Source organism: Macaca mulatta, chromosome 16, assembly GCF_049350105.2.
Source record: "Macaca mulatta isolate MMU2019108-1 chromosome 16, T2T-MMU8v2.0, whole genome shotgun sequence".
NCBI classification, from domain to species: Eukaryota; Metazoa; Chordata; class Mammalia; order Primates; family Cercopithecidae; genus Macaca; species Macaca mulatta.
The window spans coordinates 7,403,880-7,429,928 of NC_133421.1; the positions used below are offsets into that span (position 1 = coordinate 7,403,880).

General features: G+C 48.2%; 1 protein-coding gene across 3 annotated transcripts in view; it reads left to right on the forward strand.

Annotated features, from left to right (window-relative positions):
* WSCD1 (WSC domain containing 1) overlaps positions 1–26,049 on the forward strand; it is a 513,503-nt gene that overhangs the window by 309,499 nt on the left and 177,955 nt on the right. For 2 of the 3 annotated variants that reach the window (XM_077969208.1, XM_077969217.1), the window contains one exon: positions 11,520–11,689. The exons of the other annotated variant lie outside the window; for it this stretch is intronic. The gene's annotated coding sequence lies outside the window, so the exon portion shown is untranslated. The remainder of the gene's footprint in view (positions 1–11,519; positions 11,690–26,049) is intronic. 3 annotated transcript variants of the gene reach the window in all.

The window sequence follows — 26,049 nt, forward strand, 5'->3', positions numbered from 1 at the left end:
GAAATGTCCAGGATATGCACACCTGTAGAGACAGGAATAAGATTAGGGTTGCTTAGGGCTGGAGGAGAGAGGGGAGTGAGAGTGAGGCTGATGGGCATGGATTTTTTCTCTAGGGTGATGAAAACATTCGATAGCCTATAATGATGGTTGCTCAATTCTGTGAATATACTAAAAACCACTGACCTGTGTGTGCATTAAATGGATGAACTGTATGGCTGTCTGTGAAATATGTCTCCATAAACTGTTTTGTAAAAATGCTAATTGTGTTTGCATCTTGTGTGGGGGAGGGGGGTGGAGTGTTGCATTAGGAGGGAGGAGTCAAGGACTTGCCTTGTCCTGGCGATTTGTTTCGTGCCGCAAAGCGTGATGACGATTATGGGCATTCCAGGGAGGCACTGAAGGCAGAGGGCTGCTGGCCACCCAGCCCTTGGACGAAGCGGCACATCAAGTCTCTACCTTCTTTGCCTCTGGGGCCAATGGCTGTTCCTCCATAGGCAATCCGTGGCCCAGGGGTGGCAGTGCTCATGCAGGGTGACTCATACCACTCTTCCTGCGTGCCTTTCCTAACTGGTGGTTTCTCCTGGGCTCTCATAAGCCCTCCGGTGACTCAAGGCAGAGAATGAGCTCTTTGGCCTGCCCACTTCTGGGGATGCCTAGTGCCGGGGAGGACTGTGAGAAGGGGAGGCTGCCGGGCTCAGCAGGGATTCAGCTGACGGAGAGAAGACTGTCAGAGAAGATGCTAAGTCTGCCTGGATGACAAAGCTGACCCCAGAGAGGCCGGATTGACCCTCCCCACCTTACTGCAAACAGAGGCAGAGACTGGAGCCAAGGTTGAGTGAGGCAGGGTCAATGGCCAAAAGGGGTCAGCGCTGCTGGGGCCTTCAGTTGGCAGGAGCCCTGTACAAATCTCCACAGCCCTCCACCCACAGGAACCCAGGCTCGCCCAGGCTCATCTGCCTGACGCACAACGGCAGAGTGCATAGCACAGCACCCTAGCACAAGGCACCCAGAAAACACACTTGACATGTGTGCAATACAACCAAAGCACAAAGACACCCCAGGGCACACCCAAAGCCACAACGCGTGTCACCCAGGCACTTGCATCACACAACAAATGCACACAGACCGCAGACACACAGGACTGCACGTACAAACAGAACGGTGCCCTCCCCATTGCCGAGACATTACATGGCACAAGAAACAAACGGACCAACACAAGGGAAGGTCCCTGACAGTTTGTCCCTTGGCCATCAGAGGCTGATCCGGAGCAACTGAGACGCCCTTTTCAATCCCCCAGTCTGGCTTGGGTGCCCTCCTCTCTATCACCTCTCTCTGTCCCTCGTCTTCCTGCGACACATCTACCAGGCTTCTCTAGCACGTGGTCTATTCCACCACACCAGGACTGTTGGCTAACCTGTTTGCTTTCTTCTCTTTCCTCTCCATTGCATATAAGGTTCTTTTCTTTTCTTTAGAGACAGAGTCTCAGAGTGCGGTGGAGCCATCTTGGCTCACTGCACCCTCCACGTCCCAGGTTCAACCAATTCTCCTGTCTCAGCCTCCAGAGTAGCTGGGACTACAGGCACCAGCCATCAAGCCCGGTGAATTTTTGTGTTTTTAGTAGAGATGGGGTTTCACCATATTGGTCAGGCTGGTCTCAAACACCTTTACCTCAGGTGATCAACCCATCTCAGCCTCCCAAAGTGCTGGGATTACAGGCCTGAGCCACTGCGCCCAGCCGCATGTAAGTTTCTTGAACGTAGAGCCTGTGGTCTATGTATCTGAGTCTCTGGCACTTTGCAGTGTCTGGGGTATAGGACAGGGTTAATGTATAACGAATAAATAAATGGATCCAGCTATCCATGTGTGTGTATACTTACAAGAGAAAATTTTCAACCTTCACCACTATCAAAGAAATGCAAATTAAAATGAGATGCAATTTTACACCTATTAAATTAGCACAAATTAAGAAATATAATTACCACACCCAGGACTGACACGGTCATGGTCTAAGCATGGCACCCATACGTTGCCGGTGGCAGTGTGTAAATTGGGTGCAGCCCGTTTGGAAAACAGTTTGATCGTATGTATCCAGAGTCATTAAAAGGCTCACAGCCTTTGGTGCAGTGATCGCACCCCGGGAATTTATTCAAAGGTAATTACCAAAAAGGAGGAGGACATTCGCTGACGGTGGTTGGAAGTGTCATTTGCCATCACCCAAGGCCCTGATTTCCGAACCCAAAATTAGGATATACACTGACGCATTGAACTTGAGAATGGCTGGGAAGAATAGCTGCAGAGAACTGGGGACAGGGGCTGACCATGACTGAATCGGGAAGGGCAAAGATAGGGAAGTACATTTTCTGAGGTCAGGGATCTGGCAGGCACTGTTCACTCCGGTATCCCCGGCTCCTCGTGGAGTATCTGGTACACAGCAGGGTAGATACTGTTGAATTAAAAAAGAATGAATGGTTAAGCGATACGTACCTTAATATATTTAATCGTGATATATGTTTTTATTTATGTAGCTAGCACAGACATACATACACTCTGAATAGGATGCCCTGTGGCCATTAAAGGTCATTAATATGCAAATGTGTTTACGATACAATGTTGTAAAGAAATAATTTCTTATTCTGCATAAAAAGGATTTGTGTGAAGGGAAATGGAGGTGAAGCAAGGTCGAGTGACTTGATCGTGCCACACAGCCCTAAGTAGGGCAGCCCTGACCCAAACCCAGGCCTGTTGGGCTTAACCACTGGTCTTTGCTGTCTTCAGAACACCCTGAGTTATTTTAGTCTGAGGCCCTGAGCCCTAAGGCTCCTGGGTCCTGAAGTCCTGAGGTCCCGAGGTCCTGGGTCCTGAGATCCTGAGGTCTTGAGATCCTGGATCCTCAGATCCTGAGGTCCTGAGGTACTGGGTCCTGAGGTCCTGAGGTCTTGAGGTCCTAGATCCTGAGGTCCTGAGATCCTGAGATCCTGAGGTCTTGAGGTACTGGGTCCTGAGGTCCTGAGATCCTGAAGTCCTGGGTCCTGAGATCCTGAGGTCTTGAGGTCCTGGGTCCTCAGGTCCTGAGATCTTGAAGTCCTGAGACCCTGAGGTCTTGAGGTCCTGGCTCCTGGGTCCTGAGGTTCTGAAGTCCTGTGTTTTGAGGGTCCCATGTCCTGAGGTCCTGAGATCCTTAGATCCTGTGGTCATGGGTCCTGAGTCCTGAGGTGAAAAGCACTGCTGGGGGGTCTCCTGGAGAAGAGATATTTTCCCATGAGGGTTCCCTTCCTTTGCGAATCCTTAATAATCTGAGCTCCTTTGTAGACTTAAATACCCCAGCTTTTCTTAATGATGTATGCATTTCATTGTGATGGGTAAGGTACAGATTTACTTTTGAAAGGTTAATAAATTTGCTTTTTTTTTCTTCAAGTGTGCATTGTCTCAGAGAAAAGATACTAAAAGGTTGACTACAATTTTGCAAGAGTCCAAGGGATTTTTTTGTTGGTATAATAAAACCCTTGCGGTGAAAATGTAGAGAATGCAGACTGAGTGTACTGAACCCAGGGGTGCAGGGGCCAGGGTTACAAGGAGGGAGCAGGAACGTCCCGAGGGGACCCTTCCATGCAGGGTGAGATAGTGGGGTCACACTACTCCGAGACCAAAAATAATAAGTCCTTATGTAAGCCTCCATAATTCTGGATGTTCAGGACCAAAAACAGGACTCCATTTTGTTCTGTATTTGAGATGCTGTTAATCTGAGCTTCTCCTGGCTGACTGTTCCTTTAGCCTGGAGTTCCGCAGGTGCTGGTGGGGAGAGTTGGAAAGGCACTCCCATTAGACCTGATTTTCTGTTTTCTGCTTCTGTCAGTGTCTCTGGGGGAGATTTACCTAAGGCTAGTGGGGCCTTGGACTTAAGAGAGTTTTGCTCCTGATTTGGGAAGAAAGCAGGACTCTCCCTTCTCCCTAAGCCCGCCCCATGACCGCAGAGTCTCACAGAGTTGTGGAGCAGAGGGTCCTGGGCACGTTGACTCCTGATACTGGGAGGTGTGAGTCATTCCCCGCCCCCTTGCTTGAATCAATCTCTTCTTTTAAAAATTTAAAGTATTAAAAAAATTTGGAAATAATTTTAGATTTACAGCAAGGTTTCAAAAATAATACTGAGTCCCTTTGTACCTTTACTCGGGTTCCCCAAATGTTACCATCTTCCATACTCACAATATCATGATCACGGCTAAGAACTTAGCATCAATATGAGAATCAAACTAATACTACAGGGCTTGTTTCTATTTGGCAAATTGTCTACATTGTGTTTCGTTGTCAAAGTTTTTTGTTTCCTTCGATCTGGGATAGTCCTCAGTCTATCATTTATGTCTTGGAAACTTTTGAAGACTATGGGCCAGCGGGTTTGCAGACCGTCTCCTCACTGTGGTTCGCCTGATGTTTGCTCACGATTACACTGAGGATTGCCTTTTTGCAAGAATCCTGCAGAAGTGATGCTGTGTCCTCAGCACAGCCTATCAGGAGACATGCGAAGTCAGTGCATCTTGGTTAAAGTGGTATACGCCCAGTTTTTACACTCGTCTGTACTCCTTCTTTTTTTCTCTTTGAGACAGGGTCTTGCTCTGTTGCCCAGGTTGGGGTGCAGTGGCGCAATTACCATCACCACGTGCTGCAGTCTTGACCTTCCAGGCTCAAGTGATCCTCCCACCTCAGCCTCCCAAGTAGCTGAGACTACAGGCACATGCCACCATGCCTGGCTAATTTTTTATTTTTTGTAGAGACGGGGTCACCCTAGGTTGCTTGAGCTGGTCTTGAACTCCTGGGCTCAAGTGATTTTCCCGCCTCAGTCTCCCAAAATGCTGGGATTACAGGTGTGAGCCACACTGCCCGGCCTCTCCCTTTCTTTACCCGAGTCATCCCCCTTCACCTACTGGCACAGTGGAAACAACTGGTCAGAATAATTGGAACAATTCTTCTCACATCCAGCACTTCCTACCTAAAAGGCATTTTCATGTGTTACCTGATTTGAACTCACATCCTGGAGATAGCCCCATTTGCATGACCAGCTCATCCAATCTGTTCAGTTTACTGATAGAAATGCAAGCCTGTATTTGGAAGAAAAGAATAAATAGTGTTTGTGTTTTCTCTGCAGGTTAAAAACGTGCTGGGGCCTTCCCTGCACTGCTATGTCTTATTTAAGAACTTTCGGCCGGGCGCGGTGGCTCATGCCTGTAATCCCAGCACTTCGGGAGGCAGAGGCGGGTGGATCACGAGGTCAGGAGTTCAAGACCAGCCTGGCCAAGATGGTGAAACTCCGTCTCTACTAAAAATACAAAAATTAGCTGGGCGTGGTGGCGGGCACCTGTAACCCCAGCTACTTGGGAGGCTGAGGCAGAGAATTGCTTGAACCCAGGAGGCAGAGGTTGCAGTGAGCCGAGACCGTGCCACTGCACCGCAGCCTGGGTGACAGAGCAAGACTCTATGTCAAAAAAAAAAAAAAAAAAAAAAAAACCAAACAAACAGAAAACAAAAAACAAAAATAACTCTCAGCTCCCCTTGTTTATTCTCACTTTATAGTGTGTGGCACAGAGTCTCGGAAAGGTGGGGAAAGCTGCCTAAGTTCACACAGCCAGGACGTGGTCTGCTCCCAAGTCTATGTTTTTCCCTCATTCTCCAGGATCGGGTCTTGCTCAAAGTCACTGAGCGATTTCACTCTGCTGGGACACAAGCCCAAACTCCTGTGCAACCTCCCAAGAGAGCTGGGAACCGAGGAAATAATGATCATAACACGTATATAGCGTGTCATGATTGACAAGACTGTCCGTCTTTATGGCAGACCCCTGAGTCAGGTGTTGCTATCTTCATTTGGTAGAAGACGAAGCTGAGGGTAAGGGAGTTTGTGTGTCCTGCTCGAAGTCTCAGCCAGTTTGCGGCAGACCTGCAATTTTAACCCATGTTGTTCCACTCCAACCCCAATCCTTGACTATGTAAATGCCTCCTTTTTCTCCACCTGGATAGGAGAGTGCTGGTTCCCGGGCAGGGTGAGGGGTGCTGAGCCCATGAGGGAGGGGATACTCATCTTTTTTTTTGAGACAGTCTCGCTCTGTCGCCCAGGCTGGAGTGCAGTGGCGCGATCTCGGCTCACTGCAAGCTCCGCCTCCCGGGTTCACGCCATTCTCCTGCCTCAGCCTCCCGAGTAGCTGGGACTACAGGCGCCCACCATCACGCCTGGCTAATTTTTTTTGTATTTTTAGTAGAGACGGGGTTTCACTGTGTGAGCCAGGATGGTCTCGATCTCTTGACCTTGTGATCCACCCGCCTCAGCCTCCCAAAGTGCTGGGATTACAGGCGTGAGCCACCGCGCCCGGTCAGATGCTCATCTCTTTTAGAATAACCAAGATCTCTCTGGGTATTACCTATATCCACAGGTGGTGTCTTACAGGTGATTTGCATGCTTCGTAAAAACATAATTTATAGGAATGATAAAATTTTATGTGATGTATGAGACCCGTTAAATGTGTGAGGGAACCAGCAGGGTTCATGGATCCCTCTGCCGTCTCTGATTTGGCCAATCAGCAGTTGGCCCTTCAGGAAAGGCTGGTCTGAGCATTGTCCTGGGCCTGGTGTGATGGTCCCAGCCTCATGTGGATGAACCAGACAAAGTGCCAGGGATCTGGGGGAGGAGGGGAGACAAAAGGAAGACCCACAGAATCCCAAGGCCAGGGTGTGACTGAGTTGCAAACCCTGGGGCATTGTGGAAGGCTTCCTGGAGGCAGTGGCACTGCCGAGGACTCGTGACATTGGACGGGATTTAAGCAGAGGAAGGTTGGCGTTGCGTGGCCGTCCCAGTGATTGCAGGGGTGGGAATGGAATGTGGGTCTCCGGAGTGGAGAAAAGAAGGGAGCCTGGCATTCTGACAGTTCTTTCTTCTCAGGGAATTGAAGCCTTAGGCAGGGCTGGTCAGAAACTCTGCATACCCGGGACACAGGATTTGAAGGCAGGAATTCGGAAATCCTTGTCGTCCGTGGCTGGCCTGTGCCATGAGACATGCCCCTTGTCAGTGCCAGAGACCCCATATCTGACAGCAGGAGGAATGGGGTTCTGGTTGAGGAAGAGGGAAGCAGAGGAGGCCTTGCGACTGCCTCCCGAGGCCCTGAGCATTGTGTTATGAGGAATACTCCGTTTGTAAAGGGAAGTGGGACACGGGTCTACGCCCACAGAAGGTGAACTGGGGTCATGTACCAGAATCTCTACAGGCAGATAATGGGACTAGCCGTTTCTCAGCCCTGCAGATAAAAGTTTATGGAATCTTTTGACAAAAGAGAGAGAGAGAGACAGAAGGACAAGCACCCTGTGACTCTCTCGCGGAAGCAGGAAGAGACAAGATCGTTGCCCTTCCAGCATGTTCTCTTGGTTTTCAGGCAAACTCTTTTAGGTCTGCCCTCCCTGTTCAGAAGCCTCAGCAGCACGCTGGAGCCCTTTCCTCCTGTGTCCCCGTATAGCCACTCATTTCCGACACTGCTCCCCAGTATATGCCACAGACCCTCAAACCTACATGTCCAGAATGAGCTCATCACCTTCACCTGAGCCTGTTCCTGTCCTGGGCTCTCAGCTCACAGGTGACCTCGCTGGCCCCTAAGCCCGAAACAGAGGCATTTTTCTCTGTCTCCTTTGTCCCTCACCCCCACATTCAATCACCAAGCCCTGCCCCTTTGTCCCCCCAAATCTCTGGAATTCCCCCACCCACTTTTCTATCCACCATCACTAGCAAAGACATCATGTCTTACCTTGTCCCTTGCATGGCTTAACCGCCTCCTTATGAGGCCATGGTCACTCTGCTAGACAATCCTTCACACCGCCCAGCAGCAATCTTCCCCACTCACATCCGGCCCCCTGTCTCTCGCTTGCATAAAACTCTTCAGTTGTTCCCTGGTCAGCATCAAGTCCTAGGCCCTGGGCCCTGGGCCTGGCATTCAAGGCCTTTCAGACTTGGCTCTGCTGCTTTTTGCGGTATATTCTCCAGCAGTCATCCCCAGTTGCCTGTTCTGTGCCAATGTCACAGGTATTTGCCTGATAACCCCGTGTTGTTTCACTCCCTTTGGCTTTTCCAAGTGTAATTGACTCTCCCTAGACATGACATCCCAATATGTCTCTCTGGAAAACTCCTATTCATCCTTCAAAACCAACTCCTGTGACACCACCTCTCTGAAGGACACCCTGACTTGCTTCATACATAAGCATTCTGCCCTCTCTACCGTCTGTGCATTAGCACGTGTTGTACCTCACTGGGATTATCTGTTTGCACATCCGTTCCCACTGTAGTCTGTGATGTCCTTAAGGGCAGGGGCCAAATCTCTCTCTCTCTTTTCCTCTTTTTTTTCTCCCTTCCCTCCTTTCTGTCCTTCCTCCCCTCCCTCCCTCTCTCTTCTCCCCCTCTTCTCTTTTTCTTCCTCCTCCTCCTCCAGTCTTAACCTTTCAGCCGTCAGCTCTTTCCTGAGTGCCAGCCGACATGCCAGCTCTGCTCTGAAGTTTGTGCATTCACACAGAGCTGTGTCCTTGACAAGGTCCTACATCAATAGATTCCACAGTCCCCTTGGGATGTGAACTGTAACTAGGAGTTATAGCCAGGCAATCTCACAGAAGAAGTGCCCTGAAGAAAGCAGAGTTGGGCGTTGCACCTAGAGCAACTGTCAGGTGCAGCGGGGTGGGGTGGAGGAGGTGTCTCCTAAAGAGGAACCATTTGGGCCTGAATGACAAGAGGGGTTTGGCTGTGCAAGGAAGCAAGACAGCGCTCAAGGGAGACAGAACTGCTTGCTCAAAGGCCTTGTGGTGGGAATGAGCTTGGTGCATGGAAAGAAAGAGTAGGCTGGTAAGGCCCAAGAGAAGTGAGCAGGGGAAGTAGATACAGCCTTGGGAGGTGGCCGGCAGCGGACTTTTATGCATTGGTACTGGAAGGGGGCGGGCAGTGGGCGGGATAAGGGCGTGATAGGGGCGTCTCTATAGGCGTGGCCGGGTAAGTTTTGATCTCTTCGGCTTGACGTCACCTGGCGCATGCTCGGTTGATCTGCATCTTCCCGGGCGCGGGCTGCATTTTCCCGCGCGCGGGAAAGTTGGTGAGGAAGAACCCGGAAGCAACATGGATTGTGCCTTCTTGTTCACCTTCCTCCATCTTGTCCTTTCTCCCTCACCCAAACAGTGAGGGCACAGGTCATTCCTAAATCCCTGCCTGTGTCTTGTGAGCCCTCAGTTAAATTGGGATCCCAGGACCAGAGCCACTAGCTATCCCGCCCTAAGGGGACGAGAAGGAGAGCCAGGCATGGCTGTCTGCAGTGTGCCTCTCTCGGATACTTCTTTGACCTGGTGGACAGCCCAGCGCCTAGCTGTCTGGCCGTGATCAAGGTGTCCCTCGCACGAAAACTTGTTTATTCTGACAAATGCCTTGGTGGTTGCTGTGTCCAGCGAATGCCCGCTTGACCATCGCTTTGAGCTGGGAGCTTGTGTTATACCCTGAGTCCCGGGAAAAACCTGCTGGGGCAGCCCCCGGTTCTTCCTTTCTTCTCTGCAGTTGGGGTTCTCTGTGTTCAGGGATTACCCAAACCACGGCTTTCTCTGGAGACCAGTGGCGGCAAAGCGTTCTCTTCTGCTCCTGCCAAGTCGTCCCCATTCAGCTCAAGGCCTGCGGCATTCCTTGGAGACTTCTGCTCACTGCTGTTGGAGGAAGATGCCGACTCAGGCCAGATTCCATCTTGGGGTGCGTGCCCTTGGGCTTCCTCCACCCCACACATTCCTTCTGCAGCTTTGTGCGTGGTTACTCCTGCCTGTCATTCAGGCTTTGGCTCAGACAAGAGAACTTTTTTGGTAGATGCATAGCTTTAAATTTAAAAAAAAATTTTTTTATTTTTTAAATGTAGTATTTTGGATTCAGGGGATACATGTGCATGTGCATCACATGGTATATTGTGTGATACTGAGGTTTTGGCTTCTATTGATCCTGCCACCCAAAGAGTGAACATAGTCCCCAGCAGGAAGTTTTTTAGCCCTTGCGCCCATCCCTCCCTCTCCCCTTCTGGAGCCTCCTGTATCTGTTGTTCCCATCTTTGTGTCATGTGTACTCAATGTTTAGCTCCCAATTATAAGTGAGAATTTGTGGGATTTGGTTTTCTGTTTCTGTGTTAATTTGCCTAGGATAATGGCCTCCAGCTGCATCCATGTTGCTGCAAAGGACATGAGTTCGTTCTTTTTCATGGCTGCATAGTATTCCATGATATATATGTATGACATTTTCTTTATCCAGTCCACTGTCAATGGACACCTGGGTTGATTCCACATCTTTGCTATTGTAATGAGTGCTGCAATGAATATCTGCATGAGATGAGGAGACCTTCCTGATTACCTTTTCTTTTTCCTTTTTTTTTTTTTTTTTTTTTGAGATGGACTCTCACTCTGTAGCCCAGGCTGGAGTGCAGTGGTACAATCTTGGCTCACTGCAACCTCCACCTCCTGAGTTCAAGTGATTCTCCTGCCTCAGCCTCCAGAGTAGCTGGGATTACAGGCACACACCACCACACCTGGCTAATTTTTGTATTTTTAGTAGAGATGGGGTTTCACTATGTTGTCCAGCCTGGTTTTGAACTCCTGGCCTCAAGTGATCTGCCTGCCTCAGCCTCCCAAAGTGCTGGGATTATAGGCATCTGTCACCATGCCCGGCTAATTTTTATATTTTTAGTAGAGATAGGATTTCACCCTCTTGGGCAGGCTGGTTTTGAACTCCTGACCTCAAATGATCCTCCTGTCATGCGTGTCCGTGTGAAGAGACCACCAAACAGGCTTTGTGTGAGCAACATGGCTGTTTATTTTACCTGAGTGCAGGCGGGCTGAGTCCGAAAAGAGAGTCAGTGAAGGGAGATGAGGGTGGGGCCGTTTTATAGGATTTGGGAAGGTAAAGGAAAATTACAGTCAAAGAGGGGTTGTTCTCTGGCAGGCAGGAGTAGGGGTTACAAGGTGCTCAGTGGGGGAGCTTTTTGAGCCAGGATGAGCCAGGAAAAGGAATTTCACAAGATAATATCATTGCTTAAGGCAAGGACCGGCCATTTTCACTTCTTTAGTGGTGGAATGTCATCGGTTAAGGCGAGGCAGGGCATTTGCACTTCTTTTGTGATTCTTCAGTTACTTCAGGCCAGCTGTGCGTATACGTGCAAATCACAGGGGATGCGATGGCTTGGCTTGGGCTCAGAGGTCTGACACCTCCCACCTCGGCCATCCAAAGTGATGGGATTACAGGCGTGGGCCTTTTCTGAGTGGCACTCTCTATGCTCTTTATCCCCTTGCCTTGTGTTATTTTCCTCCCTGACTCTTCCATCCAAGCTTGGAGGATCCACCATTAAAATGCAGACTGCTTGAGGGCAGAGTCGTGTCTTCTGTTTACCGCTGTTACTTATCTCCAGGGCCCAGAACAGTGTCCAGCACATAGTAGTGCTCAGCAAACATTTTCTGAGTGAATGAAGGTGCTTTTCCTTTTTTTCCCCCCTTTTTAGTGATTAATATGCATGGATTTCTCATCAAAGAGGAGATTGTGTGAAACCCACAGAGCGCTTGACTCTGGCGTGGCTCAGAACTCATTATCTTCCAGCAGCAAGTTGAGAAATTCTTGGACAGAGATTTAAACAAACGCTCAAGTTGCCGCTTTGACCTGACTAACCTTCCGGTGAGTTGAGAGTCATAAACCATTATTGTCTCTGCAGGCGGGGAGTACTGCGGGCGCCTCTTGGCACCTGGCGCCTCTGTCTGAATTAGTAGCTCATTCTCTCTATCTGATGCTGGGCCAGGAATGGGAGAGTTTACACTTCCCTGTGTGAGCCTGCTCTTGGCATCTTTAATGGTGTTCTGTGACCACAGAGACACACCCAGAATCAGAGAATCTGAAGGCATTTGTTGGTTTGGTTTTAGAGCCCAGAAAAACCAGTGAATGAAAAAGACAGGCCCAGGATGGTGTGTGGGCCAACTGGGAGGGCCCAGACCATTGCCCAGGACCCGACTCCTCACCTGGTGTTTTCTCATTGCTCTGGGCTGGGAGCAATGACCCTGGCCCCACAAAACTCGGTTTGTGCCTCCCCAGTATGCCTGTAACAGGGCCAGGGCTATCTTTCCCCTGTTTTCACTGCCCCTCCCTTAGGTGGGCTAGTTGGATGGTGTAAGATGATTCCCCATTCTCAGAGTTTCTGTGTTCATCTCTGCCACTTGGCAGCTGTGGCTTTTCATGAAATTTATGCAGGAAATGTTTTTTTAGTCGTAGTCAAATACACAAAACATAAAATTGACAATATTAACCATTTTCTTTTTGAGATGGAGTTTTGCTCTTGTTGCCTAGGCTGAAGTGTAATGGGGCAATCTTGGCTCACTGCAACCTCCGCCTCCCGGGTTCAAGCGATTCTCCTGCCTCGGACTCTCAAGTAGCTGGGCTCACTGGCATGCGCCACCACACTTGGCTAATTTTTTTGTATTTTTAGTAGAAACAGGGTTTCCCCATGTTGGCCAGGCTGGTATCAAACTCCTGACCTCAACTGATCTGCCCACCTTGGCCTCCCAAAGTGCCAGGATTACAGGCATAAGCCACCACGACCGGCCTCAAGATACATTTTCAATGGGATGTCAAACCTCTAGATTTCCCCAGTTGATGAAGAAGACCTTAGTGGGTTTAGGCACTCAGAAACTTCAGAGAAAATTCCTTCAGTTTCTTTTTGTGTGCTAGGAAGAACTTTCACACTTCCTGTGGGGCATGAGTTAACCAGGAGCTGTCTGGTGCTCCATGGTTGCCACTGGGCATGGTGCCCTGGCATTCAGAGAAGACGGCACGAGGACTAGAAGAGTCAGGAGGGAAGGCAGGGTTCTCTTGGACCGGGGTTACCTGCAGGTGAGGGCTTTGAGCCCAGGAAAGCTCCTCTTGTGCCTCTGAGCTGCCTCTTACACCATCCAACTAGCCCACCTGAGGGAGGGGCAGTGAAAACAGGGAAAAGATAGCCCTGGCCCTGTTACAGGCATACTGGGGAGGCACAAACTGAGTTTTGTGGGACCAGGATCATGGCTCAGCCTAAAGCTGGGGCCAATTCACGTATCAGGATTTATCCACGTGGAATTAGCCCTTGACATTGCAGACCTGCCTCAGGCAAAGAAGATGAATGCCAGAGGACAGAGAGGGCCTTTTTTCCCTCCTGCATGTCTCAGTGGATAGAAAGGGCAAAGAGAAGAAAACCCTGGCCTGCTAACAGGTGGGCGAGATGGCAGGCAAGGCGGCTTCAGCCTCACAGGGAGGCCGGTCCTGCCCTGGGTTCAGTACTTTATTTGTTGTCAAGCGACTTCAGGTGCATTAGTGACTCCTTGATGTTAAATGCCTGCTAATTAGCAACAACTGCAATTTGCCTCGCTTGGGGGCATTGACACCTGGGCTGGGAGCTCTCTGTCCCGGGGGAGAGAGGAGGGCATTAGAGAAAGCCACAGGCCGGTGGGGGAACTGTGCCAAGAAATAGTGCCCTGGTGGCTGAGGTGTCCTGTACCATCAGGACTAGCACGGTGACGTTTCCAATTCCAGCTCTGACGTTTGCAAGCGGTGTGCACTTGGGGGAAGTGCCTTCTCTCTGAAACTGGTTATCATCTCTGATATAGGCCTTGTACCTCATAGAGCTGCTACAGCCTTAGATGAGATGATGCCTGCAGAGCTCGGCACAGAGCAGGCTTATTGAAACCCTCAATGGCTAGCTGAGCGCTGTGTTTGAGGAAGTTGTAAGAAAGTAGCAAATCTGGTGTTTCTCCTTCATGTCTATCCTGCCTCAGTTTCTCTTGGTGACCTTCTTTGAATGTACTGATGGCTGCCTCGGTGGCCAGTCTTTACCTTGGGGCCTTACCCCACTCTCGGTCTTGGTCCCACTAGTTTGAAGAATACTTGGCTGGGAAAAATACTTTTCTGATCATTAGGCCAAAGGTCCAGGGCACTAGGGAAGTCTGTGTGGCTCTTTTGGGGGTGGGGGCTGGGGGTGGAGAGGGTGCTGGCAGAGGGAAGGAGAGATCTGAGTCTGGTGGGGCTTCTTGGAAAATGTGAGCTCTCAGCCTCCGTTTGAATTCCCAAGGTCTATCCACAAGGATACCGCCATGTCAACTTTTTTTTTTTTTTTTAATTTTAAGTTCTGGGATACACGTGCAGAACGTGCAGGTTTGTTACATAGGTATACATGTGCCATGGTGGTTTGCTGCACCCATCAACCCGTCATCTAGGTTTTAAGCCCCGCATGCATTAGGTATTTGTCCTGATGCTCTCCCTCCCCTTGCCCCACACCCCCTACAGGTCTCAGTGTGTGATGTTCCCCTCCCTGTGTCCGTGTGTTCTCACTGTTCAACTCTCACTTATGAGTGAGAACATGCGGTGTTTGGTTTTCTGTTCCTGTGTTAGTTTGCTGAGAATGATGGCTTCCAGCTTCATCCATGTCCCTACAAAGGACATAAATTAATTCTTTTTTATGGTTGCATAATATTCCATGGTGTATATGTGCCACATTTTCTTTATCCAGTCTATCATTGATGGACATTTGGGTTGGTTCCACATCTTTGCTATTGTAAATAGTGCTGCAATAAACATACATGTGCATGTGTCTTTATAGTAGAATGATTTATAATCCCTTGGGTATATACCCAGTAATGGGATTGCTGAGTGAAATGGTATTTCTGGTTCTAGATCCTTGAGGAATCACCACACTGTCTTCCACAATAATTGAACTATTAACGAAAGGTCTGAATGAAGGTGGTAGCAAGAGAAACCTTGGTGCACAGGGTTTCACCATCTCTCTGACACCTTTCTCTCCACTCCAGGCTCTGATTTGATCCTCATAATAGGCCTGTGAGGTGAGTGTGAAGGAAACGTGGAGGAATTTGTTGTTCAAATAAGTGGAGGTAGCTCCTGTCCCTATGGACGCCTTATAGTTCAACTCTGCATCTGTCTATCAGCCACACAGCATCTTTCCAATAGATTCCTTTTTGCCTTAAGTTAGAGGAGCTTCTATGGCTTGACAAACACACACACACACACCCTCCCCCTCCGGGTTAACTGACAACCAATAATGGAAAATCATACGACTATAGTAAGAGTCTTACTCCACTTGTAGCCACAGGGTTGGGACTGCAAAAACCAAACTCAGGGGTGGAGATTGCTGTCGCTGCCTTATCATGTCTCACCAGACTTCATGTGAAGGACAGGATTTCAGATGGCATCCACTAACAGCAGGAGCAAATCTTGGAGGGTCTGGAGACATCATCATACCCACATTAACTGCCCTGTCTTGACCTGTTTATTGGTCTTTACTACCAGCTTTGAATAGACCCCAGAGCATGAAGAAGTTCTTGCTTTAGTTTTCTGTCGTTGCTGTATCGAATTACCATAAACTCATTGGCTTAAAGCAACACATATTTGTTACCACACAGCTCTGTAGGTCAGAAGTCTGACCTAAGCCTCCAGGGGCAAAAATAAAGGTCTGGGCAGAGCTGTGTTCCTTTCTGAAGGCTCTAGGTGAGAATCTGTTTTCTTGCCCTTTTCCAGTCCTGGAAACTTCCCATATTCTGGCTTGTGGCTCCCTTCCATCTTCAAAGCCAGCAATAACCAGTGGAATCTTGATCACCTCACCTCACCTCACCTCACCTCTCACCTCTCACCTCTCACCTCGACCTCACCTCACCTCTCACCTATCACCTGTCACCTCTCACCTCCCACCTCACCTCGACGTCACCTCACCTCACCCTGCCTCTTCTCTTTTGCCTTCCTTTTCCATATGCAAGGATCCTTGTGATTATATTGGGCTCACCTGGATGATCTTCCTATTTTGAGGTCGGTTGATTAGCAATCTTAATTCCGTCTGCTTCCTTAATTCCCCTCTGGCGTGTAACTAATGTATTCACAGGTTCTGGGGATTAGAATGTGAATATCTTGAGGGTAGGGTGGGGACGGAGAGGTGTTCATCTCCCTAACAGTTCTCCAGCTGTTCCAGGCTGGAGCTAAGGTATTAAATACTTTGTCATTTGGCCTTTTGGGATACTCTATGGTGACTTGGATAAGCCCTGATTTGAAAAATCACAGTGAAGCTCCTTAAATGTTGGAGCATTAGCAAGTACTTAAACTTCTTTTGTGAAATGGAAGCTGAATGTCTAGTCAGGGAAGGTAGATAACCATACAATCTGAGCTATTTAGGGGTTATTGATTGATTTATATTGATTGATTTAGCTTTTCCCAACAACACTCCATCAAAGAGAAGTGCTGCATATGGAAACAAAACTTCTCAAATGGGTCTTGGATAAGGTATCCCTGAAGACCTGCATAGGGCCTATGAATGGGTTCAGCAATGTGGGGCAAACGAGTTCTGGAAATCACTGCTATCGATTCTGATTTGCCAGCAGTAGCAGCTAACTTGATGCCTCTGGTTCTAAAGAACTTTGAAAGGTCTGAGATCTTACCCTACAAGCTATTCAGTTTGTTACAGTTTCATAAATGCTGGCAGAAGACATGAGACTCCTGGATCAGAGAAAAAAGACTATTGCTCACAGCAGGCACAGCAGACAGCTTGAGCTTCATGTTTGCATCAGCTGTCCTTATCCCCAAGTTCCATGAGGTGATGCAAAATGGCCCAGCTGGACGCTGCATATGCAGTAGGTTTGTGTCTCAGAGAAGGAACCCAAGCTTAGGAAACTCCAATGTTTTGTAATGAGCTGCAAGCAAACCTGCTTCATCCTTTTCCTCAGAGGGAAACATTCTTTTTATTAGCCTGGACAGTGATCAAATCTTCCCTCTTTTCTGGAGGGAGATGCTATATCTTCTAAGGCTGTTTTCTGTACAAGCATCCTTGAAAAGATAGTGTGGTACAAAAGCTGTCAACGTCTCTGCTCAGAAGGCCTGCAGAAGTGTGGGAGACCCACGGAAAATGTCTGGTATGGTCATAATAATGGTATACAATGCTTTCAGAGTCCACTCGCGCCTGGCCCTGTTCATTCAACTCATTTAATCCTTAGTAGATTCTATTATCATTCCCATTTAAAAGGTGAAAGAAAATTGAAGGCACAGAGAAGTGGATCCACAGATGGCAGATCTGGGAGTAGAGTAGAGATCTGGGTACAGCCCAAAGTTGTACCATGTTCTGACGGGACCAGCCAGCCACGTGGTGGCAGCCTGCTTCCCTAGTGAGCAGTTTTCATTATGGAAGCGGCTACAATGGGACCTCCCCGGAATACACACCGATTTGCAATTTGGGCTTGTTTTTCTCTGCCTCCACGCCTTTGCTGGCCATAACCACCACTTATGAACTTAGTGAATGGCTTTTTTTTTTTTTAGGTGGAGTTTCGCTCTTGTTGCCTAGGTTGGAGTGCAGTGGCGCAATCTCAGCTCATTGCAACCTCTGCCTCCCGGGTTCAAGCGATTCTCCTGCCTCAGCCTCCCGAGTAGCTGAGATTACAGGCATGCACCACCATACCTGGCTAATTTTGTATTTTTAGTAGAGATGAGGTTTCTCCACGTTGGTTAGGCTGTTCTCAAACTCCTGACCTCAGGTGATCCACCCACCTCGGTCTCTCAAAGTGCTGGGATTACAAGTGTGAGCCACCGCACCTGGCCCGTGAATGACTTTTGTAGTACATAACATCTTGTACAGATCACCTTCCATTTAAAGAGTTATATTACAACGAAAGACAGGGGTCCATGGACTGAGGCCTACGAGTCTCACTGTACCCCATTTTCAACAAGAAGCTGCCTCTAAAAAGATTTGAATGGTCTGTTGAAAAACCAGCTGGAATAACAGTCCCAGCTGGAGATGATAGCTCATAACCTTGGGATGCTGTCTTGCAGGGTGTGAAATATATTCTGAACCAACACCCAATATATAGTGTAGAGGGGGTGTCCCCACCAAGGGTCCTCCTTCATCGTATGCCTTCACTTCCCTCATATATAGATAAGTTTTAGCTCCTGAGGGAGAGTTGCTTCCAGCAAAAATCACAATCAAATTCCATTCCATTGGAACCCCAGATTGTCCCCTGGTTATCATTAGAGGGGAATTTGGTGTCTCCTATGTTGATTGCTCTGTGGAAGGACGGATTGAGGGATTTTGCTCTGCAAATGAGGCTCAAATGGAAATCCCCCTCTTTCTGCCACTATACCCAGGGATAAAGTTAACGGGTGCCGCAGGCAGATCAGCAAAGGAGAAGACACCGAAGGATGCAATATTTGTATTGATTTAGCAGGTGAGGAACCCTGGTCAACTAAGGCACATAAGCGAGGGGAATTAGGAAGGATGAGCATAGGCGAGAAAGTCGTAAATATGAGCTTTGTCATGTGACTTAAGGCAGAAATGAAGGCTATGGCCTTTACTTGTATTTTTTTATTTGTTTTCTGCTAAAATGTTAAGATGTATCTTTTCTCTTCTTATTCATATCTGTAAGGTATATAAATGTAGTGAAACTTCCTATTGTGTTCAGAGGTGGCAGAGTATCGAAACAGAAGGATTATGATAAAACCTGAAAAAGAAGGGACATTTTCCAGAGATCCTAGACTTTATTTTATTTTTTGAGACAGAGTCTTGCTCTATCATCCAGGCTGGAGTGCTGTGGCGCCATCTCAGCTCACTGCAACATCTGCGTCTTGGGTTCAAGTGATTCTCCTGCCTCAGTTTCCCGAATAGCTTAGACTACACATGCCTGCTGCTATGCCTGGCTAATTTTTGTATTTTTAGTAGAGACGGGGTTTCGCCATGTTGGCCAGGCTGGTGTCGAACTCCTGACTTCAAGTGATCTGGTCGGCTCTGCCTGCCAAAGTACTGGGATTATAGGTGTGGGCTTCTGTGCCCGGCCAGATCCTACATTTTAAAGCTGGACACAGCATTGGGTTTTCATCTTTTAAAGGAGGGAGGGAGGTATTGTGTTTTTGGCCAACCATGAAGTGGTTATTTAAATGCAGTTCCTCCAATATCTTTTTTTTTTTTTTAATTTTGAGATGGAGTCTCACTCTTGTTGCCCAGGCTGGAGTGCAATGGCATGACCTTGGTTCTGCAACCTCTGCCTTCTGGGTTCAACAGATTCTCCTGCCTCAGCCTCCTGAGTAGCTGAGACTACAGGCATGTGCCACCACGCCCGGCTAATTTTTTGTATTTTTAGTAGAGACGGGGGTTTCACCATGTTGGCCAGGCTGGTCTCGAACTCCCAACCTCAGGTGAACCACCTGCCATGGCCTCCCAAAGTGCTGGGATTACAGGAGTGAGCCACCGCACCTGGCTCCAAGATCTTAATATTAGTAAAAATTGCTGTGTGTGTGTGTGTGCACATGCATGTGCATGCATGTAAAGTGGTAAGCCAAAGACAAATGTAGTGAATATCTGGTTATGGCCCACCCAATATCCTCCTCCCTTCTTCTGTCAACAGCATTTGGGGGAAATTGCCCATCCCCAACTCTGTATTCTCCTGAGGGAGCTGCCAATCACAGCCCGGGACCATAACTAACCCTCTTCACCTTCATGCTCAGTGATCTGAAGACTAAGACACCATTGTCCAGGGCCCGGGGTGGCTGAGAGGTGTGACTGTGTCCCAGAGGACTGGCTCTCCGCTAAGATTAGACTGAATGACCCACACTGAGGCCAGGGATGCAGTAGGAACCTGGTGTCTCATTCAGAGGCAGCCAGCTTGGGCGAAGCATAATTTATAATATTCTGTGTAAATATTTTATGCAGTTTCAGGTTACCTTCTAGGAGTGAAGAAATCAAACCCTTTCTGAATCAAATGAAAGTCAGCTTTATTCTAAAGATTCATTTGAAATATTGGAAAATTCCCCAACAAATGAACTTTCAGCCACTAAGGAAAACAGTATAATGGTTCACTGAAAAATTAAAAATAGAATTACCACGTGATCCACCGATTCCCCTTCTGGGTGTATGACTGAGAGCACTGCGAGTGGGGTCTCGAGGAGATATTTGCACACCCATGTTCATTGTGACGTTATTCACAATAGCCACAAGGTGGAAGTAACCTGTGTCCACTGACAGATGAATGGCTAAACAAAATAAGATATATGCATAAACTGGAATATTATTCAGCCATACAGAGGAAAGAAATTTTGGCCGGGCGTGGTGACTCACGCCTGTAGTCCCAGCACTTTGGGAGGCCGAGGCGGGTGGATCACCTGAGGTCAGGAGTTCGAGACCAGCCTGGCTAACATGGTAAAACCCCATTTCTACTAAAAATACAAAAAATTAGCTGGGTGTGGTGGTGGGCGCCTGCAATCCCAGCTACTCGGGAGGCTGAGGCAGGAGAATCGCTTGAACCTGGGAGATGGAGGTTGCAGTGAGCCAAGATCAAGCCACTGCACTCCGACTTGGGCAACAAGAGTGAAACTCCGTCTCAAAAAAAAAAAAAGGAAAAATAAAGGAAAAAAATTTTGACTCGTGCTATACAACATGGATGAAACTTGAGCATACCATGCTAAGTGAAATAAGCTATTCACAAAAGGACAAATACTGTATGATTCCACTTACATGTGGTCTCTAGAGTAGTTAAATTCAGAGACAAAAAGTAGAAAGGTGGTTGTCAAAGGGGAGAGAGGATGGGGAGTGATTGTTTAATAGGTACAGAGTTTCAATTTGGCAAGATGAAAAGCATTCTGGAGACAGATGGTGGTGAGGGTGGCACAGCAGCGTGAATGTACTTAATACCAGAGAACTGTACACTTAAAAATGGTCACAATGGTAAATTTTATGTTAGGTATATTCCACCGCTTTAAATAAATAAAAGAAATGGGCCAGGCGTGGTGGCTTATGCCTGTAATCCCAGCACTTTGGGAGGCCGAGGTGGGCAGATCACTTGAGGTTAGAAGTTTGAGACCAGCCTGGCCAACGTCGCAAAAACCCATCTCTACTAAAAATTGAAAAAATTATTCAGGCGTGGTGGCACATGCTTGTAATCCCAGCTACTAGGGAGGCTGAGGCAGGAGAATCACTTGAACCCGGGAGGTGGAGGTTGCAGTGACAGACCTACACTAAGGGACAGATTTTCTAGGAAATTGGGATTGGCGCGAAGGTGTAATGTTGATGATGCTGAGTTGGTTTTAAATACCTTATGAAATCTGTGTATCGGGCTTAAGCTCTGATCCTGCTCAGTGAGGCTGATGTTTGCAGAGAACACTGGGCCATCTCCTGCTCTGTTCCTGCTCCAAATCACACATGCTGAAACTTTTGCCTGCCCAAAACGATGCTGGGATTCTTGGACCCACAGGGCTTTCTGCCTTGGCGGAGGCCTTTGGGGAGCAGGTGACACCATTCTATGTAACAGGGCTGCTTCCAGGCAGGGTGAGGCAGGGTAAGGTGGACTGCAGGCCATTGGGCTTTTGACCTGGCTGTGCCTGCATGGGCACTGTGGGAAGTGCCTGGGGAGCCACTCTGAGCAGCAGGAACCTGTTTTTCTCCCTTTACAGCATTTCTGGCTTGGTCTCTCACCTCCAGTGTGGGCTATTGTGGAAGCTGGACTTGAAGGACCAACTTGGCTATCAGCTTGCGGAGTGGCCGTACCAAGTCCTTTATCCCAGTGGGCCTTGCCTTCCTGTTTATAAAATGGGAGAGAACAGTGAATCTAGTCTGGTGTGAATCAGAGCAGGGGCAGTGCGGATGGCAGGGAGAGGATGAAGAGCAGGAACCAGTGGAAGTAAAATTGGATGCGACTCTTAATTCACAAATGCAGGAATAAAAGGAATATTACAATTCTTAATTTTATTCTAAATCCACCTAAGTCTGACTGAGTCCATATCTCACTGAGAGGGTGGGAGAGTCCGCTTCATTCATCGACAGGCTCCTCCTCCTCCCCATTTCTTGGGCTCCATGAAGATTTCAGGAGTTTAAGGGGCACCTGGAAAATAGGCTAGGTGTTTAATTTCTAGGTCATTACGGGAATTGTCACAGAATCCTCATTTCCCAGTGTGGTCCCTGGAAGTCCAGCAGCTTTCTGATTCCCTTGGGGGCTGAGAATTTTTGCCACGGCTGGGAAATGTTAGCATCCAACTTTGCAAGGACAGCACGCAGGAGGAGGAGCAGGGGTGGAGGAGTCCTCTCCAGGACGCGCCTAGCACATGGGACACAGCTCCCAGCTACTCCAGAATCTCCAAGGGCTTCCTATTTCCAGTCTGGTAGAAACCGGCCCCAAACCTCTTGTCACTTCCCAAAGCCATTCTTTCTTTCCCTGTCAGAAGTATCCAGCACAACCTCATCAAACAGTTGAGGATTTTACAAAAGTCTGGAAAGACCTTTGACTTCAGGCAGTTTCTGTATTCTGACCAGCCAAAAAAAATAAATTAAAAAAAAGTGTCTCTAAGACAGGGAATTGCACAAGAAGAAAAAGACAAGAAAGAAAAGGATTAAGGGCCTGAAACTGGGATAGAGAGAAGAAATACAGAGAGAATGACACCAATTCATATCTCAGATAAGTTTTTTTCTAATCTGCATGAGCTCTTAGCAGATCGTGATCAGCATCACAAAGAGAGAGAGAAGTGTAGAAAATATCAGAGTACCTCCCACATAGCGAGCGTGTGGGTTGTTTTGTACATTGAGAGGAGTGTTCTGAGCTGGTCATAGTTGAAAAAGTTGATCCTGGCAGAGATGAAGGGGGTGGGGCAGGCATCTGTATTACAAACAAAACTCACAGGTGAATCTAATGTACCGCTCAGGCTGCGAACCTCTGGTTTAGACACTGATCAGACGACAGTGTGGGGAACCAAAATGTTGGTATTTTTAGCCTGCCTAAAGCCATTCAGCAAAAGACAGACTCTGATGGAGGTGGAGGCAGGTGGTGAGGGCAGATAATGAGTTTGAAGGGGGAATGTGTTTGTCAGAGCACAATGGAAATACGTGGAAAGCATTGGTCGCCCTTGAAACACCTGCAAAGGGCAGCTGTGCTGGATGCTGGGTGGGGAAGGAGCCATCAGGGGAAGCTTTGACCTCCGAAGGGACAGGAAGAGCAGCCAAGATAAGCCGCAGGACAGGTCTCTCTTGTTTCAGACGCAGGCGCAACAGCTGAATTCGGGGCTTGAGTTTCTCTCCTTGGCTTTGACAACCTACATTTCGGACATTTGAAACAGCACTGCCCGCTGTCATCCGCTCCCACCGCTCACCTGGAAGCTTATCTTTATTCCTGCACTGATTTCTCTCTGTCAGCTCATCATGAAGACAGATGCGTTGGGGCACTCAACACTGGGTGTTTTTTGCAGATGTTCCGCCTTGCGAGGCCTGACTGCTCCCTGGAGGGGCTGTATCTGGTTCAGATAAGATAAGAAGCTTCCTGATTCAGTGGAGGAACAGCTGAAATCAGCAGCACCATCTTGACCGTGATTAGTGGGAAGGAGTTGGGGATGGGGGTGGAAGTGATTCACTTGGAAAAGGAACGATTATTTCTGAAGATGAGTTTGAACTTGCCGACATGTCCACAGCTGGGGGTGTCGAGATGCCAGGGATAGATGGACTCTTTGCTCTTTGCAGAAGCTGAGTGCTTAGGGAGTCAGGAAAAGTTCACGTTCTGAAAATAGACCAGGTGTACTAACGGTGATTGCTTTATTCATTAGGGGTCTTTCCATTTCCAGTGACAGAAATTCCAGACCATACATATTCAGCCAACAAGCACACGTTTATTGTCATATAATCGCAGTGTCAGAGTTAGGCGTGGCCACGGGCTGAGCCCATTGTGGGTGGATTATGGCTCAGGGCCTCCCTGGCAGTCTTCGTGAGTGAGCTCAAGAAAGGCTGCATGGAGGTTGTGACTGTGAAAAATACAGACTGAGGATCCCAGTTTCAAATCCTGCCTTTGCCACTCATGAGCTGGCTGACGTGGGGACAGGTCCTTTAGTTGCATTGACCCTCAGTTGTGTTTTCTATAAAATAGGGACAGTGCTGTTGACAGGATAAATGAGAGATGGCATGGAAAGCCCTCTGCACACAGCTGGAGCTCATTAAATGTTAGTAATTGTAGAGGATAATGGTTGTTTTCCTCTTCAGCACCCACACACCTCATCCTGCCTGGTCTCCTGGCAACAGTTTCAATTCTGTTTATGCGTTGCCCCTCCCTCGGTCTCAGTCACGTGCCAGGATGCAGCATACAACCCAGCCTAATACCAGTTAGTATGTTGCATTATCTGGGCCTTCGTGATTGACTCATGGATGTCTCCTGACCGAAGCTTGTCCCATCAGAGAGAGCATCATGATTTTGCTGTGAATGTCAGGACAAAGATGGGGAAGTATTTCCTCCAGCCCACTGGATTTGAGCCTAGAAGTATATTGCCCCAGGAGCTTCTGGTGGTCATTTGTCAGCCACAAGGGAAGTGCTCAAGTGAGAAAGAAATCCACACAGAGAGAAAAATGAAGACATGAAGAGAGAGACAGAGCAGTTGCTGGTGACATAATTCAAACCCTTGATCAGCCCATGCCTGATGCTTGATTCACTCTTTGGTTGTATGGCAATCAATTTTCTTTTTTGTCTTAATGAGTTTATTCTGGATTGTCTGTCACTTACAACTGAAAACAATAAACTTGATTGGAGATCTGTTTCCTGGAAGCATAAAAGAGATTCTTCAAAAAGCCCAAGCTTCTTTTCCTCAGTCCTATTTGGCAGCTAAGAAATTAGGTCTCAATTGTTGCTTGTGACTAATTCCTTCCTTCTGTGCATGAGGCTTCTTGTACCTTGTGTAGGTTTGCTAAAAGTAAAAGAAATTGTTCCAACCACCTGTCACTTCAAGAAGAGATGAATTACCTTTAACTAAAAGAACCTCTGCTACCACAGGAAAATTACATTTATGAGCCATACGGAGGGTCCTAGCTGCTTGACTGCCATCCCAGGTCACCCTGTCATCACATCCTTGGAATGAACAAGGTTTTCTTTGTGGCCATTGCCATCCAGGCATCCTGGATCCCTCTGAAGCGCAGGCAGGAAAGAGGCTCAGAGGCTGCAAGGTACTGGCCTTGGTCCTTGGTGTTGCATCTGACCCGGTCTAATTGTGGCTTGGTTTGATGGTTTCTGGGTACGAGAGGCTGACATTCAAGATGATCCCTTGCTACTCGGCCATTGTTCAGTCTAAAGAAGATACCCCTTTGCTCTTCCAAAATGTAGAGGGAGGCTGTGCCCCCAGCCACCTGCTGGACTGCAAGCATACAAGAAAGATTGGGCTTGATTGCCACCCAAGTTGCATGTCTGACGGGCATCACAAACGGAATGGAAATGAGGGCACTACTCGGGAATGGAGATAAGCAAGGACGGTCCATGGGCGTTTGGGGTAACAGCAGTCTCTTCCCTTTTGTCTCTGAGAAACTGCCCTTTACGTTGTTAGGGCTAAGAAGCAGAGCTGTTGTTCTGCCTGCAGAGACCCACTGCTTAAGGCCAAAGGAAGGATGGAAGTGCTCTGCTGGCCATTCCGAAGGCTAGGACCAGGTGTGTGTGAGCAGGTATGTGGGATGTTCACAGTGTGCACTGGGAAAGTGTTTTGGGATTGTTACTCTATCTTATTAGAAATCACTATGTGGGGCCGGGCGTGGTGGCTCACACCTGTAATCCCAGCACTTTGGGAGACCGAGGCAGGCAGATCATGAGATCAGGAGATGGAGACCATCCTGGCTAACATGGTGAAACCCCATCTCTACTAAAAATACAAAAAATTAGCCGGGCAAGGTGGCGGGCGCCTGTAGTCCCAGCTACTCAGGAGGCTGAGGCAGGAGAATCGCTTGACCCGGGTGGCAGAGGTTGCAGGGAGCCGAGATTGCGCCACTGCACTCCAGCCTGGGCTACAGAGCCAGACTCTGTCTCAAAAAAAAAAAAAAAAAGGAAAGAAATCACTAGTTGAAACTTCACTCCCTTATATCAGAACATGTGGGTTCATGTCCTTATTTTGGGGGGTGCTAAAAACAAGGATAACTTCGGCATGTGAGAGTTATGTTCTGGCCTTCCACACATTTTCCCCTCGCTGCTGTTCAAATTATTGTGGGTCTTGATGGGTCCATATGTCTGTAGCACAGTCAGGTCTCTGCATGTTAG